Below are 19,986 nucleotides of genomic sequence, written 5' to 3'. Positions count from 1 at the left end.
TCCGTACCTTTTATTTTCATTAGTTCAAGTCCTAAGTTAAAAATTTTGAAAGATATGTTTTTAGAATTGTAACTTCTTGCAGTAATATTTATATATTTATAGAAGGAGCTATCGGAACACTCATCTGCAGTGATCGAAAGTCCCTTTGTCTTTAGTTTTTTGTCGAATTTCAGAAACATTACAATTTCTGTGAGTCATTATTACTTATTTAAATTTGAAATTATGAAAAATTTTAAGCAATTTAATAAATTTAAATATACAGTGACGGACAATACAATATAATTACTACATATGAAATCGATTAAAGCGGTAAAACTACAAAACTTGATTTCAAAATTTAAAATTTGTTCATTATATATTAATGCTGATAACGTAAACAATAAATAGAAAAAAATAAAATAAAAAAAATAACACATTCTTATGTTAAAAACGATGTCAAATCTAAAAGACTAAATATACTATGCGACATTCAAATAGAATCAATCAGTCTTAAAATGATTAAAAATAAAAAATCAGCATAAGAATTCGTTGTTTTCTTAATATTTTGTTGCATATCAATTATTTCTAATAACAGCATCAAATCTTTTGGGGATTGAATTTAACAAACTTTCGCATGTAGATCGGGAAATTGCATACCATATTTCCTGAATTTTCTGCCAAAGTTCTTCCTTGTTTTTAAATTTTTTGAGGTCCGAGTTTGTCTTTTACTATTTTCCATAGGATTTAAGTCTGGTTATTGAGACGGCCATTCCATAACATGAATTTTGTTATATAAAAACCATTTTTTGGCAAGACCTGACTTGTGCTTTGGGTCATTATCTTGCTGGAAGAGCCATTTTAAGGGCATATTCCATTCTGCATGTGGCTTTATAACATTCTCCAAAATATTTACATACAAATGCTTATCCATATTTTCTTTAATACAATAAATTGGACCAACGCAATACCAAGAAAAGCATCCCCATATAATAATATTTCCCCAACCATGTTTAAACGTTTTTGGTTTTTGCCATTTTTTGGACGTCTAACCCATGTCTTATCATCACTACCAATTAAATTAATGGCCGTTTCGTTCGTCCACAACACATTTTGCCACTTTTTTATATTTTCTGGCCCACACCAATCCTTATGATTGCTCCTGGTTTTAAATGAAATATTGATAGTGATTCTATTGTAATGTCCATCACTGTATATGAACATTTGTTCGTTTTATTTGATTATTCTACATAAAATTGTTGGAATTATTCGTTATTCGAAAATCGCCATTTTTAAATTGTTCGTAAGAAATTATACGATTAATCGAACGATCATTAGTATTCAGTTTCCATGATAATTTAGAGTCTAGTATAATACCTAGATATTTTGCATTATTTGAAGGGAGATTTCACAGTTTTTTAAACGCGGAAGTTTGATGCTTGGAATCTTGGTCTTTGTCGTGAAAAGTATAAGTTTGGATTTCCGTGGTCCAGTTGTCGAACAACCCTAAAGCAGTGGACATAATATCACTAATTACATCTGGAAACAGTATTTGCTGTATTCTTGATTTCAACATGGTTACTAACCCAGTCGTTGATACATTCTTCAACATCTAGGTAGAGATCTCTCTATAACTGTTACGACTTCATGCAGAGCTGTCTCTGTAGAGCGACCCTTAAGGTAGGGCGTGCTGACTGTTAGAGAGTCGTGTTGTGCCCTTAGTCGATGCCTTGTGTGAGCGTCGATGAGTCTTTCCAACGTTTTAAGCTGGAAAGATGAAATACTAATTGGACGAAAGTCCTTCACAATCTCATGACTTTTTTTGCCAATTTGTGGAATAACAAGTAGGAGAGCTATATTCGGCTGTGCCGAATTATACTTAAAAATATTTTTATTTAAACAAAATGATTTTTTTTTTTAAATTGTTTTAAATTTTTTTTTACAAATTGTTTTTCAATTTTTAAAAAAAAATTTTTGGAAAAAGTATTTATGACAAAACAAATTTTTTGATGAAAAAAAAAATCGGATTAAAAAATATTTTTCCCGATTTTGACTTACTATAGCCTTATATTTTTTTTAAATTGTTTTAATGTTTTTTTTCCAAATTGTTTTTTAATTTTTTTAAAAAAAAATTTTTTTAATTTTTTTTTTAACTTTTTTTTAATTTTTAAAAAAAATTTCTTGGAAAAAGAATTTATGACAAAAAAAAATTTTATGAAAATAATTCGGATTAAAAAATATTTTTCCCGATTTGACCCCTTGTAGGTCCAACTTACGATGATAGCCTTATATACATCGTTGGCTATCTATCATTAGATATTCATATTGTCTATATTAATGACTTAGTAATCCAGATATAAACCAAAAATAGGGCAAAAATCGTGGTTGTCCCGGTTTTTTTCCCTTATATCTCAGCTATTTATGGACCGATGTTAATTGTGTGTTAATTTTGAATAGCAACCGAGCCGGAAGAATTCCCTACATATGAATGTATGAATCATGTATTTAAATTATTTGGGGGCTGCGGAAAGTTGATTTCAACATACAGACGGACATGGCTATATCGACTTCGCTATCTATAACGATCCAGAATTATATACTTTGTGGGGTCGCAAATGAAAAATATAGTAATTACAAACGGGATGACAAACATATATACATATGTATACTAGGGTGGCCCTTAATACACGAAATTTGGATTTTGGCCATTCTCAGCCCCCCAGTTTGGTGAACATTAGTAAAAAAATCATCCTTAAAAATGAGCCCTCTTAAGTTTTGAGATGCATTTACAATGGGAAAAAATTAATTTTTTTCAGTTTTTGTAAAAATGTTGCCATTAAAATATTAATTTTGCAATTTAATTTAAAAGAATAGAAATGTGTACGTAATTGTTGTTCTAATGACACAAAAAATACAGAAATTGGTCAAAAAATGTTAAAGTTATTAAAAATTCGCGAGGCCATTAACGTGTCTCAGGCAACTAGAACAAGAAATGTAGGAACAAAATTAACATATTTTGAGAAATATTAAAATAAAAGCTCAGTTTTACTTAAAATATATCCATATTTACTTGTATATTAGTTTTTGTCTTCGTAGGATATCGTTAACCTATTCGGAGGTATGTCAAAAAAAAAAAAATTTGTTTAACGGCAGTTTCAAAACTCCATTTTCAAATTTTTAAAAATTTTGTTAAACAAATTTGAGAATTTTTTTGATCATCTCATTGGGATTTATTAAGAATATAATAGGGAATAAAAATGTGAAAAAATTAAATTTGAAAATTTTCGAGAAAAACCAATTATATGGCCATTTTTTGGCGAATGTGCTCTATTTCATTACTGTTATTAATTTTTAGAGTCCGACCGAACGTTCGGGTACGGGTTCGGTGTACGGTAAAAAGTGACATTCGGCCAAAGTTCGGCGTTCGGTCAAAATTTTGCCGAACACCGAACTTTTTATTTTAAATCACCAACAAATAGAACTATGATTAATGTGATTACAAATACGAAAAAATACAACTATGTCAAAAAAATATGTATTTAACATTTTCTTGAAAGCGGCAATAGGTGTATAAAAAAGTTTATGTAAATTGTGAATTTATTAAAAAACATTTTTATTACATGGCTAGTAAATATTTAATAATACTAAAAGCGGTGGCGAATCAACCAACATTAAAAAACTTCATAGAGAAAACACATACAGAAATGTGGCCAGATGATTCCATTGATTTAATATTGGTGGACATGCTGCAATACAATATTGTGGAAGGAACTGCTTTTAAACGATTAAATTTTGGTAATCCAGAAGCTATTTGTAAATATAAAAGAAGTCTGAACATTTTTTTCGGACTTCTTTAATGCCTGAAACTTACAAAAAATTAAACAGAAGGTGCACGATGAAATGCAAAAGGCGGAATGGGTTCCTTTTACAACAGACATTTGGACAAACCAATCAAAAATCTGCTATTTACTTAGCTTTACTGCTCATTTTATTTTTGGCTCAAAAATATTAAAATAAATTTTATGTGCATCAGTTTTAGAAGAGGATCATAAGGTTAGTTATCCTCTTGTCAAAGAATTGCATTCCGATTGAAGTGAAATTGAAATCATACCTGAACTTTTTTTTTTGAAAACTTTTTATAATAATTGTTCTTTTCACAGTGTCATATATATGCGAAAAATTGAAAGCTGTAATTGAAATGTGCCATGGAAATTGGAGATTTTCCATCGTTTGGTTGTATGACACATACAATTCGTCTTATTGTACAAGAAAGCTTAACGCCTTATCAAGAAATAAAAACTAAATGCAGATCAATAGTTGGACATTTTAAAAAGCATACCAAAAATTAAAAAAATACAAGAAAAATGCTCCTTGCCATTGCATTAACTTGTACAGGATGTTGATATAATTCGTCACCGATTTCCTTAGTAATTCCCATATACCAAATGCTATTATCGAAGCTTGATGAAAATGAGACGGAAATTGAATTAAGACAATCTTTAAAAGATACATTAAAGATGAGATTTAAATTTTTAGAAACCTTGAGTTTTTTGAGTGTTGCAACATTACTCGATCCACGTTTTAAGTTTAAATACCTTTCCACACAACACCTGGAAAAATCCACACAGGATATAATTAATTTTTTAAATGATAATTCAATTCATTTTGAAGCATCTACCGTGATGGAAAAAGTATCAGAGGCGGAATCAACTTAATCCAGATTTTAGAGTTTTTATCAATAAATTCCAAAAATGTATTTCTGATTTAATATTTAATAACAAAAAGTTCGGGTTCGCCGAACTTTGAACCCCGAACTAAGTACGAGTTCGGCCGAACTTTAAAATTGGCCCAAGTTCGGGTTCGGTGTTCGGTACCGAACGAAATTTTGAGTTCGGTCGGACTCTATTAATTTTAAGTAAAACCTATTCAGAATATTATAGCCCAAATAATTCTAAATAGACTAAAAGTTTTATTAAAATTGGAAAACATTAAACCTTAAGTCGTGAAGGTCAAAGGTCAAATTTTTTAATATTTGGAATTTCTAATTTTAAGATAGCGGAATGTTATTTATTTTTGGGTCGATTTTGATGAAACTTAAGAGAAATATAACACGAAGTCTAGTATTTATAATAATAGAACAAAAATGGAAATTAACCCTCAATGGCACTTGATTATTCGATTTTTCTCTTGTTCGAATAAAACGAATAATTCGAATAAGAGATTTTAACTTGTTCGAATAATTCGATCACACGTTTAAAATTAATCGAATTATTCGAATAATTTAATTTTTTTTAAAAAAGTAAAGAATGAAGTTTTGATGTCGGTTTTTAAATATATTATTGTTAAAGAAAAACAAAAAATAACGTTAAAGTTAACAATTCAAGTATTGATAATGTTAAAAAACATTCGAAAACAAAGTTCATCATTAAATTTTCAACAGAAATATTCTGATCAGATTCCCTCCCGAACAATCTACAAAACAATTGACTAGCAAACCCTATAGTTTCCGTTTTGGAGCTATGCTTTAAAAAAATTGAGGTAGTTGGACATGATCCTGAATTCAAGTTCAATATATACGTATTAACAAATTTTTTATGTCGTTCATTAATTCGGGTTTTAAAATGAGTAACTAATTCTTTAGTAAATGAATTATTCACTTTATCTAAATTATTTATAAAAAATTGTATTATATCCTCAAGTTCTATCAGGGTTCCAAATCTTTGCTTAATCAAGTCGTCTTAGAGAATTACACAAATCTGTCCAAAGTTTGATATCATTGTCAGTGAACGTGGCTAATTTGAAGTCAGATAGTGCATGATTGACGCATTTAGAAATACACAAAAAGTTTATTAACATGTTAGACAAAGATGTTCAACGATGTTCAAATCATGTATAAGACGAACTCCATGCTTTTCTTGCAGCAAAACGTTAGTTTGCAATATTTGTGTTTATCATTCGATGGATTTGCGGTACGCGGTTAATAACATCACTTAAATATATTTTAAGATCATGGCCTTCATCTATTTCAATGTAATCATTATAAATGTCATCCTCAATATCCCTTACGACGACCGTTTCAAAATCACATTCTCCATCACATTCAACTCCACTTTAATCTAAGTTAATATTTTGATTATTAATTGCGATTCTTCTAATATTTTGCCAGCTAAATAACAAATATTTTATTCCGCACCTTTTATTTTCATTGGTTCAAGTCCTAAGTTAAACATTTTGAAAGATTTGTTTTTAGAATTGCAACTTCTTGCAGTAATATTTATAGAAGGAGCTATCGGAACACTCATCTACAGTGATTGAAAGTCCCTTTGTCTTTAGTTATTTATCGAATTTCAAAAACAATACAATTTGAGTCATTATTATTTATTTAAATTTGAAATTATGAAAAATTCTAAGCAATTTAATAAATTTAAATATATATTGTTACGTTTTAACCTTTTCAAAACGTTAGTTTATTTCCTTTAAATAAACCGGATACTTTTGATTGCAAATAAAAGCCGTTTAGTTGTTTGAAAATTGTAACAACTCTTTATTTATTTAAAATGTACAACAACAGAATTAAATAGTCACTCAATGTTTTTTATACACGTTTATAAATTCGCAGAAATACAGATACAATTTATAATGTACACGAATTCACTTGAATAACACAGCACTGAGTTGATGTTTGTTCGAAAAGCGTCTCTGATAAACTCACTAACGACTGCAACCTCCGCCACTATTTATAACACTGCCATCTGCACTCTAGATTGCTGTTTAACTGTCAAAGCTCGTATTTTCTAGATCTTTCTAATACATGCGCCATCTGTGGAGTACTTTCTACAATGTTCTCTAACTGAATATTCGAATTCGAATATACGGTCGCAGCAAACAGCGTTGCCATACTTACGATCAATGGTCAACTGAAAGCTTTTATTCAATGTTAATAATGCCCACAGATATGTTACAGTTTGCTATTACAGCACTGCTATTTGAAAGCATTCTGCTACTTTTAAATCAGCCGTTAAAATCGTTATATTTGAATTCAAGTACAATTTCGTTACAATATGAACATTTATTCGTTTTATTCTATTATTCGACATAAAATTGTTGGAATTATTCGTTATTCGAAAATGGCCATTTTTAAATTGTTCGAATAATTATTCGTAAGAAATTATTCGATTAATCGAACGATCATTAGTCGAATGAATACCCTAGTATTAAGTTTCCATGATAATTTAGAGTCCAGTATATGAAAGAGGGATTTCACAGTTTTGCTGTGGCGAATTATACTTAAAAATATTTTTATTTTTCCCGATTTTGACCCTTTGTAGGTCCAACTTACTATAGCCTTATATTTTTTTTTGAAATTGTTTTAAATTTTTTTTCTAAATTGTTTTTTAATTCTTTTTGCAATTATTTTTTTTTAGTTTTTAAAAAAAAAATTTTTGGAAAAAGAATTTATGACAAAAAAATTCGAATTAAAAAATATTTTTCCCGATTTGACCCCTTGTAGGTCCAACTTACGATGATAGCCTTATCTACATCGTTGGCTATCTATCATTAGATATTCATATTGTCCATATTAATGACTTAGTAATCCAGATATAGACCAAAAATAGGGCAAAAATCGAGGTTATCTCGGTTTTTTTTCCTTATATCTCAGCTATTTATGGGCCGATTTTGTCGACTTTAAATAGCAACCGAGCCGGAAGAATTCCCTATATATTGATGTATGAATTATGTATTTAAGTTATTTGGGGGCTGCGGAAAGTTGATTTCAACATACAGACGGACATGGCTATATCGACTTCGCTATCTATAACGATCCATAATTATATATGTACTTTGTGGGGTCGCAAATGAAAAATATAGAAAGTACAAACGGGATGACAAACTTATATATGTATACCCTTGGCGAAGAGTATAAAAACGACCTTAACCCTCCTCTAATTAACCGGAACATGGTTGAGGGAGAGACAGATCGTAAATATTCTATGGAGTCTGGGAATGATATGCCTTTTTGTGATTTGTAGCATCTATGGCAAAATACCATCCGGCCCAGGTAACTTGAATGGTAAGAAACTATCATTTCCTATCATAGGAGATGATGTTACTGTCGATATTGGATAGAGTCCTACCTTCACTCTCAATATCCGTAGCAACGTCCTTGCAGTCTGGGAAGTGGGTATTCAGTAGGATGTCAAGTGACTCTGCTGACGATTCGGATCATTAGTCATACTTCCATTTAATATATGCAGGACCTGTGTAGGAATCTGAGAGATATCTGGACGATCGACAATATCAGTTGATTTGGAAGACATTTATTTTAATAACGAAAATAGGAATAGGAATAGATCGTAGGAATTAAAGGAGCGATTGGGTACCATATTCAATTATCTAATTGTGATCTCCTATTAAATACTTCAACGATTTGAGTGGTTTCCAAAACTCCTTTAGATTGTACCAGTCTTATATTATTTTATAACTTAATTTTCAGCATTTTTACTAACATTTAATTTCCTTAACAACGTAAGTATATCTGAATAATCTGTTATGTTTTTTTTGTTGTTGTTGTTGATATTTATGGACGAACCTAAAACAAATACAAAAAGAGGGAAATAAAGACGTAGCCAGCAAGAGCTTGCAAGTATAAGGAAACTTAAGTTTATTTGAGTGCTTGTGGTCACGCAACTTTACGTTTTGCTAGAAGTAGTTAAGTTAAAAGTTAACAATTATAGACAACTGCAAAACTTTCTATATATGCATGTGTGTATGTGTGTGTGTGTATCTATGACTGTGTATGTGTGAGCTAGTGTTTGTGTGGTTTATAGTTTTGGTGGTGGTGGTGATGGTGGTTGTTATCTTCTTCAACATCAAGGAGAGTGAGTGCTGTGGCAAAGGAGAGTTACATCAAGTAAAATGTCTCAACCACTAAATATAGCTGATGGATTTGGAGGGGTTTAAGTTCGAGGTAAAAGCAAGCAACAATGAATTAGTGAAGGAATGAATGAATGCATGAGTGTAGTATCTGTACAAGCATATGTTACATATATGTAGGTCTGAGTAGACTTGTGGTAGTAAATGTCTAAATGAGTTCGTATGTGTTAGACATATTATTTGTTGCCTTAACAACCATAAATCCATAAATACTCCTTTAACACATACACATGTAAAATGTATGTATGTGAGTTTATATAAGGATTTCATGATTATTAATATGTTTTAAATACACATTAAATGAAAATACATTATAACGACATACAATTTAACTTTATGTATTATTATTATGCAAGCACAGCACAGCAACGCTCATTTATACATAAAACTGATAGCATATAGTAGTATTTGTATGCCTAAAATATACACAGAACTTTATTGAGGACTAAGTTCAGCCACATTTCTATGCTATGTAAATCCATAAAATTCTGTTAAAACTTTAACCCTTGAACCCGCAAGAGTGCCTCAAGTAGAGTTGTCAAATATTCGACATATTCTAAAAACCGGTTTTCGAATAATTCGAAAAAGCATAATTTTTAAAAACCGGTTTTCGGTTCTTTCTATTAAAAACCGGTTCGAATAACCGGTTTTTAGCCTTTTTTGTAAATTGGCTTGTAATTTCTACATTTTTCATTTGCGACCCCACTGGATCGTTATAGATAGCGAAGTCGATATTGCCATGTCCGTCTGTCCGCCACTATGTTGAAATCAACTTTCCGTGCCCCCCAAATAACTTACATACGTGATTCATACATCAATATATCGGGAATTCTTCCGGCTCGATTGCTATTTAAAAAAAATCGGTACACAAATGGCTGAGATATAAGGAAAAAACCAGGACAACCTCGATTTTTTACCTATTTTTGACCCATATCTGGATTACTAAATTATTAATATAGACAACTCAAAGACCTGTGCAACGACATATATAAGGCCATAGTTGGACCCCACAAGGGGTCAAAATCGGAAAAATATTTTTTTGAATAATTTTTCCCCAAAAAAAGATTTTTTAAAAATAAAAAATTAAAAAAAAAATTGGAAAAAACCTTTTTTAAAATAAATAAAAAACTATTTTTAAGTGAAGGGTATATAAGATTCGGCACAACCGAATATAGCTCTCTTGTTGTATTAAAAATAATCGCATAAAATCTTAAACAAATTTTAAAAAATATTCGATTTTGTCGAATAATTCGAGACAAAAAAACCGGTTTGTCGAATAACTCGAAAACCGTTCTTTTGTAAAAACCGGTTTAAAAAAAACCGGAAAATTGGAAAAAACCCGGTTTTTCGAATAATTCGAAAACCGGTTTGACAACTCTAGCCTCAAGGCATGCGTTACAAAACACCAATTATCTCAAAAAAGTAATTATAATTTTTATACCCTACACCACCATAGTGGGGAGGGTATAATGCGTTTGTGCAGATGTTTGTAACGCCCCAAAAATATTGGTCTTACACCCACCTTAAAGTATACCGATCGACTTAGAATCACTTTCTGAGTCGATTAGCTGGCTGGCTGTCCATGTAAACCTTTTGCGCAGAGTACAGGTCGCAATTTTGAAAATATTTCGGTCAAATTTGGTACATATTATTTTTTCGGTCCAAGGACCAGCCTATTGAAACTGGCTGCAATCGGTGCATTATTTCACCTAGCCCCCATACAAATGTCCTTCCGAAATTGGACTTTATCGGTCATAAATGTTTAATTTATATACAGTGGTTGACAAAACAATGGAAACTTTTCCAAATATTCCATATGTAGCCCAAAATTTAAAATATTTTTTTAAAGTAAAATTTTTTTTTTAGTATTTTACTTGTATAGTTTTATTTATATAAATTAACTGAAAAACAAAAAACATAATTAATTATATTCTGAAAAAAAGAGAACAAAATTAAAAATATTCACTATTTCGCTACTGACAAAACAATGGAAACTTTTAAACTTCTACAAGAAAGAAGTGTAAAACGAAAATAATATTAAAAAGAACGATGTAAAAAGCATCCTGTTTACAGTTATTTTATTTTATTTTTAAATTCTGGTAATTTTTCACAATTTCTTTTTCCAAGTTTTTCGCATAATTGCTTTTTTTTTCAAAGTTAACGAAAATGGCTAAAGTTAAGATTTGTGAAGACTTAAAAAATAAAATAATTAACGATTTTAAAGCTGGTGTAAAACAAAAAAGTATCTGTGACAAATATTCAATAAATAAATCAGCAGTTTCAAAAATTATAAAGAAATTTCGTGAGACCGGTTCTGTAAAAACTCAACATTTAGGTGGAAGACCTCGTAAGACTACTCCTAGACAAGATAATTTAATAGCGAGAGAGTTAAAGAAATTCCCAAAAATAACTCCTCGAGAGGTTGTTAATAGTCTAAAATTAGAAATAAGTACCCGAACAGTTATTTGCAGGGCAAATGAGGCTGGTCTTGGTTGCTATCGTCCTGTGAAAAAACCACTCATTTGAAAAAAGAACCGTTCTGCTCGTCTACAATTTGCCAGGGATCATTTAAACTGGTCGATACAGAAATGGAATACTGTCCTCTTTTCCGACGAATCCAAATACAATTTAAGAGGCAGTGATGGGAGAACATTTGTAAGACGACCAAATGGAAAAAGATTAGATCCAAAGTACACAAATAAGACTGTAAAGTTTGGCGGATGTTTTTCAGGGCAAGGTATGGGCCCAATTTACATTATAAAATATGCCATGACAGGTATAGGATACAGAACCATATTAAACGATGTTATGTATCCATAAGCTGAGGAAAATATGCCCCTAGTTTGGAGATTCCAACATGACAACGACCAGAAACACACCTCTAGGGTTGAAACCGAGTGGTTAGAATCCAACTAGGTACGTTTTGAAGTGGCCTGCCCAATCACCAGATCTCAATCCCATAGAAAATCTATGGGAAATTGTAGATTGCAAAATAAGGACCCAAAATTACACCAGGAAGGAAGATTTATCGGAGGCGGTTTAAGGGAATGGCAAAATATTTCAAAGGAGACCTTTGACTTTTTAATTGGTTCAATGTTATTGCAAAGTTTAGACCATATTTGTTAAAATAATACCTAAGTTTCCATTGTTTTGTCAATGCCGTAATAAAGAAATCTTTTAATTTTGTTTTCTAATTTTTAGAATTTAATAAATTATGTCCTTTGTTTTTTGTTAAATTAAGTTAATAAAAGTATACAAATAAAATACTACAAAAATGTTAAAAATTTTTAAAAAATTATTTCAGATTTTAGGCCACTAATGGAATATTTGGAAATGTTTCCATTGTTTTGTCAACCACTGTATGTATCTCCACAAATTCCGCTCCTATTAAGTTTTATATATACAAAATTCATGTCACGAAATCCTCAATTTCTTCACTGCACGTAGCCTGCAGTTATCAAAAACGAAGTCATCGGCAACACTCTTCACCACCTGGACGAAGGTGGTAAAACTCAACTTAGGCATCATGGTGGACAGTGTACAAATTCCGACAGTGAACCACTCGAATCACGCATAAACTGCGAAATAAGAACATTGTCCTCAAGGAACTCAAGTCACAAGGCCGGCAGCACTTAGGTTATGGCCAAAGAAACCTTGCTAGCTACCTACAAGAGATTGGTCGTTCAGTGTACGATCGGTCCAGTGTGATCGCCTTCGTTGAGTGATACTCAGTGGAGAAATTTTCAAAGCTGTCAAAATGCAGTCTTAAGAACCGTCAAGGACTGCCTTCAAATTATCTTCGAACACCACCTTTCCGAGGAAACTAAGGTGCTACCGGTCAAGGAACATAATCTGTTTTTCACACTCTCTTACTGGTGAGGCTAGAGGGCTATAGAAAACCAAGTTTAAATAGAGTTAATGAGGCAAATGTAGAACATGCATTACCTGTGTGGGAATCAGACAGAGAACAGGTGTTTTTGTTATAGAGTCGGAGAACTTTAAATCCATTCAATTGGCTTTATTAACCAGATAATTTTTTTTTTTTGTTATTTTTTGTGTTTCAATTACGAAAATTATCTATTCAATAATTTTTGTATTTGAAATTCAACCAATAACGAAAATTGTATATTCAATTGTCAAAATAATCAAATTCAAAACTGAAAATTCAATAGAAAATATCAAGAAATTTTATTTTTGAGCAAATGAATACTTGATTTAATTATGAAATAATTGAAACCAGTTCAATATGGGATAAATGTTTGAATTGAAATATAATTTTTTCTGTGTAGGTACATTCGCTTATTAAACGAAACCATTCAATTCGCTTGAGCTTTTGTACGACGACACTGAATAGCCGAAATATTTTATGAATAATTGGATCGTGATCGCCACTCACATCCCCCAGGGCCGAAGTTGATCGGTTATTTACCTATACAAAAATTTCTAAATTTCATCGGCCAAAAGTCCAACTTTTTGTTAACTCCGATTTCAAAAAATTTTAATGCCATTCAATAGTAAACACATTGAAACTAAGGTAGCCAAAAAATTAGATTAAAATATTGTCAATTGTGTGCGTGGCATGCTTTTAAAGTCAAATATTTTATGTCATTTTATAAAAATGTGATTTTTGTAAATTTGATCAGAAGTAAATTATCATTATTCGCAGACTATTATAGATAATTGGATGATTTTTGTTTTGTTATGTTGGTAGGATAATAGTCTTTAAGAGCTGATATGATTTGTCATTGTACCGTTTATACCTGATGTGTTATTAATTTTTTTCTCAGGTACTATATTTTAGCCAAATTTGAATTTCAGTGGAGTAAAAGTGCTTAGGGTCAAAAGGGGTTAAACAAATTTTACAACCAGGAGAAAGTCCAAAGTGTCCTCTTTAAGCCTATATATACTTGTTGACCTGTTTTGACCTGTTTGTTGAACACTTTTTTCATTTGAATGAAATTACTCCCAAATGTTTGTTCTATTTTTATTTTATTTGTTCATACGACTGGCGCAAAGTACAAGTCGCAATTTTGAAGATATTGCGATAAAATTTGGTACATAAATTTTTTTCGGCCCGAGGACGAAGTCTATTGAAAATTACTGAAATCGGTCCACTATTTCACCTAGCACCCATACAAATGTTCTCCCGAAGTTATACTTTATCGGTCGTAAATGGTTAATTTATATATGTATCTACACAAATTTTGCTCCAAAAAAGTTTTATATAAACTGAATTAATGTCACCTAATTTTATGAAGATCGGTCCATTATTAGTCATAGCTCCCATATAAGACCCGCTTCCGAAAATCACTTTAACGAGCATAAATCTCTTAAAAATGTTGGTATAAACACAAAATTCAATAGAAATAACTTCCATATAGACATAAATCACACGACCTAATTTCATGGCGATAGGTCCATAATTAGTCATAGCTCCCATATAAGACCCGAAAATCATTCACGAAAATAAATTATAGTGTAGGGTATTATATAGTCGAGCTTGGCCGAACATACTTCCTTACTTGTTTTTATCTGCTGATAACTTTTTTAATAAGTATAGCTGATTCAAAAAACAAAAAAATTGCATTTTCATACTAAATGCTATAAAAAATTAAAAGTTCAACTTTAACCTTAAATTGCGCAACAACTTCTGAACCGATTTTAATGAAATTAATTTCATTAAAATCGGTACAGAGTTTTGGCCGATGAAAAACGAAAATGAGCCACTGTGCATCGTAGGTCAACGTGCCTTACGGAGCAATCACGAGCTCGGCTACGAATTTTGATAGCCGTGCTTACAGGGCACTGCCTTATTGGTGCAAGGAGATGGAACACTCATTTTAATGACTTCTGTAGAAGCTGTCATGACGAAGACGAGGAGTAAACGGTTGAACACCTCCTCTGTCTTTGCTCTGCTCTATCGGGACCCGGACTACGACAATGTGTAGTACTTTTATGCATTTTATACGTGCGTCGGTTTGGATAGGCATCGAACACCTTTCCGACATCCGAAGGACCTTTTTGAGCACCTGAACATGATCCTTTAGGCTATCACAATGGGACCAATTCATGGACCCAAGTGAGCTGGTAAAACTGGCTGCCTTTATCACCTAACCTTTGTATTAGAAATACCAATGTTTTCTATTACCTAAGTTATCTAGTTTTACAATAGAAATCGTGATAAAATCGCGAGATTTTAGAAATTAAAATAAATAATTTTGGAATATACTGAAAAATGTAATTACAAGTTTAACTGATTAATGTCCTTAAACACACACACACAAATACATTAATATCCTTATTATAATTATTTATAGATTTACACTGATGTCTCTGTGTGTTTGCGTAATTTTATGTTTTTTTAATTCATTTCTCATTTTCTCTGTGGATTTGTTGTGTGTTTGAAAACAATTCAATTCAATACAAACCCAAACACAGCAATCGCAATCGAATCGAATCGCAACCGACAGACAGTTCAACGACTTTAACGATGGTTTTATGATTGTTTGTTAAAAAGACATCAATCATTTTGTTCTGGTTAAAGAAAACAGAGAAACATGTTGGTTGGCTGCCTGTTTGCTGCTGGCTAGAGGTGGAGATGGTGATGGTTTGGTGGGTGGTTAGAAGTTTCCATTTATTTTATTTTTGATGATGATGATTTTATTTTAATACGTAATAAATTCCCATATTGATAACGAAATGTTTAACTAGAAACAACACGAAATAAACAAACATATAAACAGTTATAGTGGGCAGTATTTGTAAAAGGGAGGAGATTTTTACTTTAATTTAGAGGTAATTTTTGAGTTGTTAGTTAAACGTAGTTTAAAACACGGTTAAGTTAAGTATGAAACAAATTTAACTGGGCTTTAACCAATGATTTCTGTTTGGATTTTGACAGTGCTAACTTAGGTTTAACAGGCTCAGTTAAACCTAGTTTATAAACTGAATCAACAATAACTTAGGTTTAACCAAGTAATATAGATTATCTCTATCCCAAAAACTAATCCTTATGAAGATAGTGGACAGTATTTGTAAAAGGGAAGTGAGTATTTTTCTTTAATTTAAAGCTAATTATGTATTTGTTAGTTAAACTTTGTTTAAAACTCGGTTAAGTTAAGTGTGAAACAAATTTAACCGGGCTTTAACCAATGCTTACTGTTTGCATTTGGACAGTGCTAACTTAGGTTTAACAGGCTCAGTTAACTAAATCAACAATATGTGAAAAACAAATAGGTTTAAGCTAGGTTTAACCAAGGAATATAGAGTATATTTATCCCAAAAACTAGCCCTTAAGAAGATACAAAAAGTCTATACTCTTTTCACAAAATGTTTCAAAAGACAAAATCAATTCGAGGGCGTATATGATCGGCTGGAAGCTTCATCTCTGTTAACTTCATGCTCTTGAACAGCTAAGAACATTCTCTTATATCCCACGACAGCTTCTCGACCTTTTTGAAATTGCTGCCACTATACTCCCAACTAAATCCTTATATTTTCGATTTTATTACACTAGTGACTGACTGACTGACTGACTGAATGATAGATTGTTAGATTTACTTTTATTCATTTCTTTCATGTTGTTCTGCTATCTCTAATAATGTTGTCGTTCGTTGTAATTTTATGATTATATTGCTGTGGACTAATGTTATTGGGGATTATGGCTAAATCACTTTTTCTGTGTTGTTTCGAGGTTTGGTTTGATTATTTCTGTGGCCAACCATTAGACCGCGAGGATTTATTTGCACAAAACCAAACTGGAAAAAATAAATTCTGTTTGAGAAAACATTACTTGGAAATTTATATTTAGAATAATATGAAATTGAAGATTTTCTGCTGCTATTGCTAAAGCATTATAGTCAATGTGGACACATGTATAGAAAAATATTGAATTTTTTTTTGTCACAGACCAAGCCAAGCAAACACAAAATTTTGTAAATTACAAGCAGATTTTTCTGTTTTTTTTTTTTAGGAATTTTCTCCTGTTATACAAATATTTGTTAAATTATATTTTAATGTTGGATAACATAAAGCTTCTGTATTCTGTTGTTATATGGAAGTAATCTGATATTTTCTTTTTTTTCTCATTAGAATTAATCACGGCATGTTTGCATGTCAATAACTGAAAGCTAATACTCTTGGCATCTAAATTAAAGAAGCATAACAATTGTGTTATTTCAATACTTTAGCATGCTGATGTCAGTTTTAACAAATAATAACTCTCAACTTGTCAAAACTGCTGTCATTTGACATTCTAAGGTTTGACATGCCTAATTCGCCTTGTCATAGTTATGTTTCAAATATGTAAAAACGAACATTGTTAAAAATTATTAATCTTTGAAACTAGTTGATTAATTAAAATTAAATTTATGATTTGAATTGGTTATATTCCATATGTTTTGTAGCAAGGAATGTTAAATTAGCATATGTCATGTAAGAAAAGTTGTTACAAACTTTAATGCATTTTTGAGAAAAAAAGCTAAACAGGTCCTTAAGTAGACTTGGAATGTAATTAAGGAGTTTACTAACGATCCTATTGTTTCAAACTCGAGAGAAAAATCATGAGATCGCTTAATATTTGGCAGAATGTCAATCAACTGTTGTAAAGTTTAGGCTTGTCCTGAAAATCAAGTAAAACATAAAAGTGGCTATAAATCGGTAAATAGTGGTCCAAATGGAAAAAGGACGATCATCTGTGATCACTTAAATTTTCAGCCAAAAATCGATTTTTAGATGAAAATCAAGTAAAACATAAAAGTGGCTATAAATTGGTAAATAGTGGTCGAAATGGAAAAAGGACGATCATCTGTGATCACTTATATTTTCAACCTAAAATCGATTTTTTATATGAAAATCAAATTAAACTTAAAAATGGCTATAAATCGATAAATAGCGGTCGAAATGGAAAAAGGACGATCATCTGTGATCACTTATATTTTCAACCAAAAATCGATTTTTTAGATGAAAATTAAGTAAAACATAAAAGTGGCTAAAAATCGGTAAATAGCGGTCCAAATGGAAAAAGGACGATCATCAGTGATCACTTATATTTTCAACCAAAAATCGATTTTTTATATAAAAATCAAGTAAAACATAAAAGTGGATATAAGTCGGTAAATAGCGGTCGAAATGGAAAAAGGACGATCATCTGTGATCACTTATATTTTCAACCAAAAATCGATTTTGTGAATGAAACTTAAGTAAAACATAAAAGTGGCTATAAGTCGGTAAATATTGGTCCAAATAGAAAAAGGACGATCATCTGTGATCACTTATATTTTCAACCAAAAATCGATTTTTATATGAAAATCAAGTTAAACATAAAAGTGGCTATAAGTCGGTAAATAGCGGTCGAAATGGAAAAAGGACGATCATCTGTGATCACTTATAGTTTCATCCAAAAATCGATTTTTTATATGAAAATCAAGTAAAACATAAAAGTGGCTATAAGTCGGTAAATAGCGGCCCAAATGGAAAAAGGACGATCATCTGTGATCACTTATATTTTCAACCAAAAATCGATTTTTTATATGAAAATTAAGTAAAACATAAAAGTGGATATAAGTCGGTAAATATTGGTCCAAATAGAAAAAGTACGATCATCTGCGATCACTTATATTTTCAACCAAAAATCGATTTTTTAATGAAAATCAAGTAAAACATAGAAGTGGCAATCTTGTAATTAAGGGTTTTCAACAGATTTTAGTCTGGGGATGTATGAAACACTAATTAACAGCTTTAGGTCTAAAACTTATTGTAAGCGCTTATGAAGCGTTTACAGGTAAATAAATCATCATGTTCGGTCCCTGGTGGCTATGATTTTCGACCACTGCTTTAAACAGATTTACAGCTTTTCAAAAGAACTCATTTGTATAAGAACGGATTTGTATAAATACAAATCTATTGAATTTATTAAACAATATCCATTCTAGGTCAACTATACAACCTTTCAACCCACTTCTCCTAACACTCTAACTACTACTAAGAGTAGTTTGTATGTATTTTGTACAATCATCTAAACAAATCCTCAAATATTTATTTAAATTAAACTCAAACAAACAAATAAAGCAACAATACCAACGAAAAATCCTCTTTATACATTTTGAAAATTTTTAAAAGTTTTTCCAAATTGCAAATAATCTGTGTTGTTCAACAGACAATAAAATATTTATAAGTACGAGTATTTATTATTTATTATACACACTTCTTTCATTTCAATTCTTTTTGCTTTACACTTTTTGCACTTTGTTTTTTTATTTATTTTATTTTTTAAGCAAACTGAAAGTACTCTAATATTCGTTGTATCTTATTTTTAGTTTTTATTTTTCATTGCAGAAATTGTTTAAACCAAAAGAATATTCCAAAAACTAAACTACAACAAAAATAAATTGGTAAGTTTTGCTCTTGTTTATTTTTATTTATTATTTTTTTTGTTCATGCATTATTTTTTAACACTCATCTGCTGGCTGCATTGTGTAGTGGTAAATATGTTTGTATATCTTTTTTTTTGTATCTATTAAATACAAATAGAAATTCTACAATATATGAATTAATATATTGTTACTATTTTTAGAATTTTTTAGATTTACATATAAAAAATATTATAATAAATACTAGAGAGAGTTTAGGTATAGAAATATTGACTAAATAACTAGAATTAGAATTTTGCAATGATGTGAATCTCAAATTTATGGAATGAACAACAACAAAAAAGCAACAGCCATGATTATTATTTAGCAACAATAGCTAAACATAAAAGAATATTCTGAAAAATGTATAACAAAAAATACGTAACTTTCAATAGATGGCGTATCTTTTAAACACGGATTTTGTTTTTTTTTATATGTCATTTTGAATGGTACATATCTGTCATTTATTCTCATTTAGTTATTGAACATTATAGTGCAAACAACACAGTTTTTTTCAATTTTCAAATCGCAATATTTTTGAAATGTAAAGGGTTTCCGATGAAAAAATCATTGATTTGAGGAACCCGTTTTGATATGGATTCCTCCTTTTGTGTTATTTTGTACAATTTCAAGTTCTATCGGGCTTAAAAAACACCCTTTAGTTATT

At 30.7% G+C, this 19,986-nt stretch overlaps 1 long non-coding RNA gene across 1 annotated transcript in view; it reads left to right on the top strand.

Annotated features, from left to right (window-relative positions):
* LOC135954203 (uncharacterized) overlaps positions 1 to 19,336 on the top strand; it is a 116,408-nt gene extending 97,072 nt beyond the window's left edge. The window contains exon 3 of the long non-coding RNA XR_010576246.1: positions 19,246 to 19,336. This is a non-coding gene — a long non-coding RNA (uncharacterized LOC135954203). The remainder of the gene's footprint in view (positions 1 to 19,245) is intronic.
* Positions 19,337 to 19,986: the final 650 nt, after the last annotated feature.

The sequence above is a fragment of the Calliphora vicina genome, chromosome 3, assembly GCF_958450345.1.
Source record: "Calliphora vicina chromosome 3, idCalVici1.1, whole genome shotgun sequence".
NCBI lineage: Eukaryota > Metazoa > Arthropoda > Insecta > Diptera > Calliphoridae > Calliphora > Calliphora vicina.
Note: the sequence above shows the minus strand (reverse complement) of the source record. Positions and strands in the feature narration are given on the sequence as shown.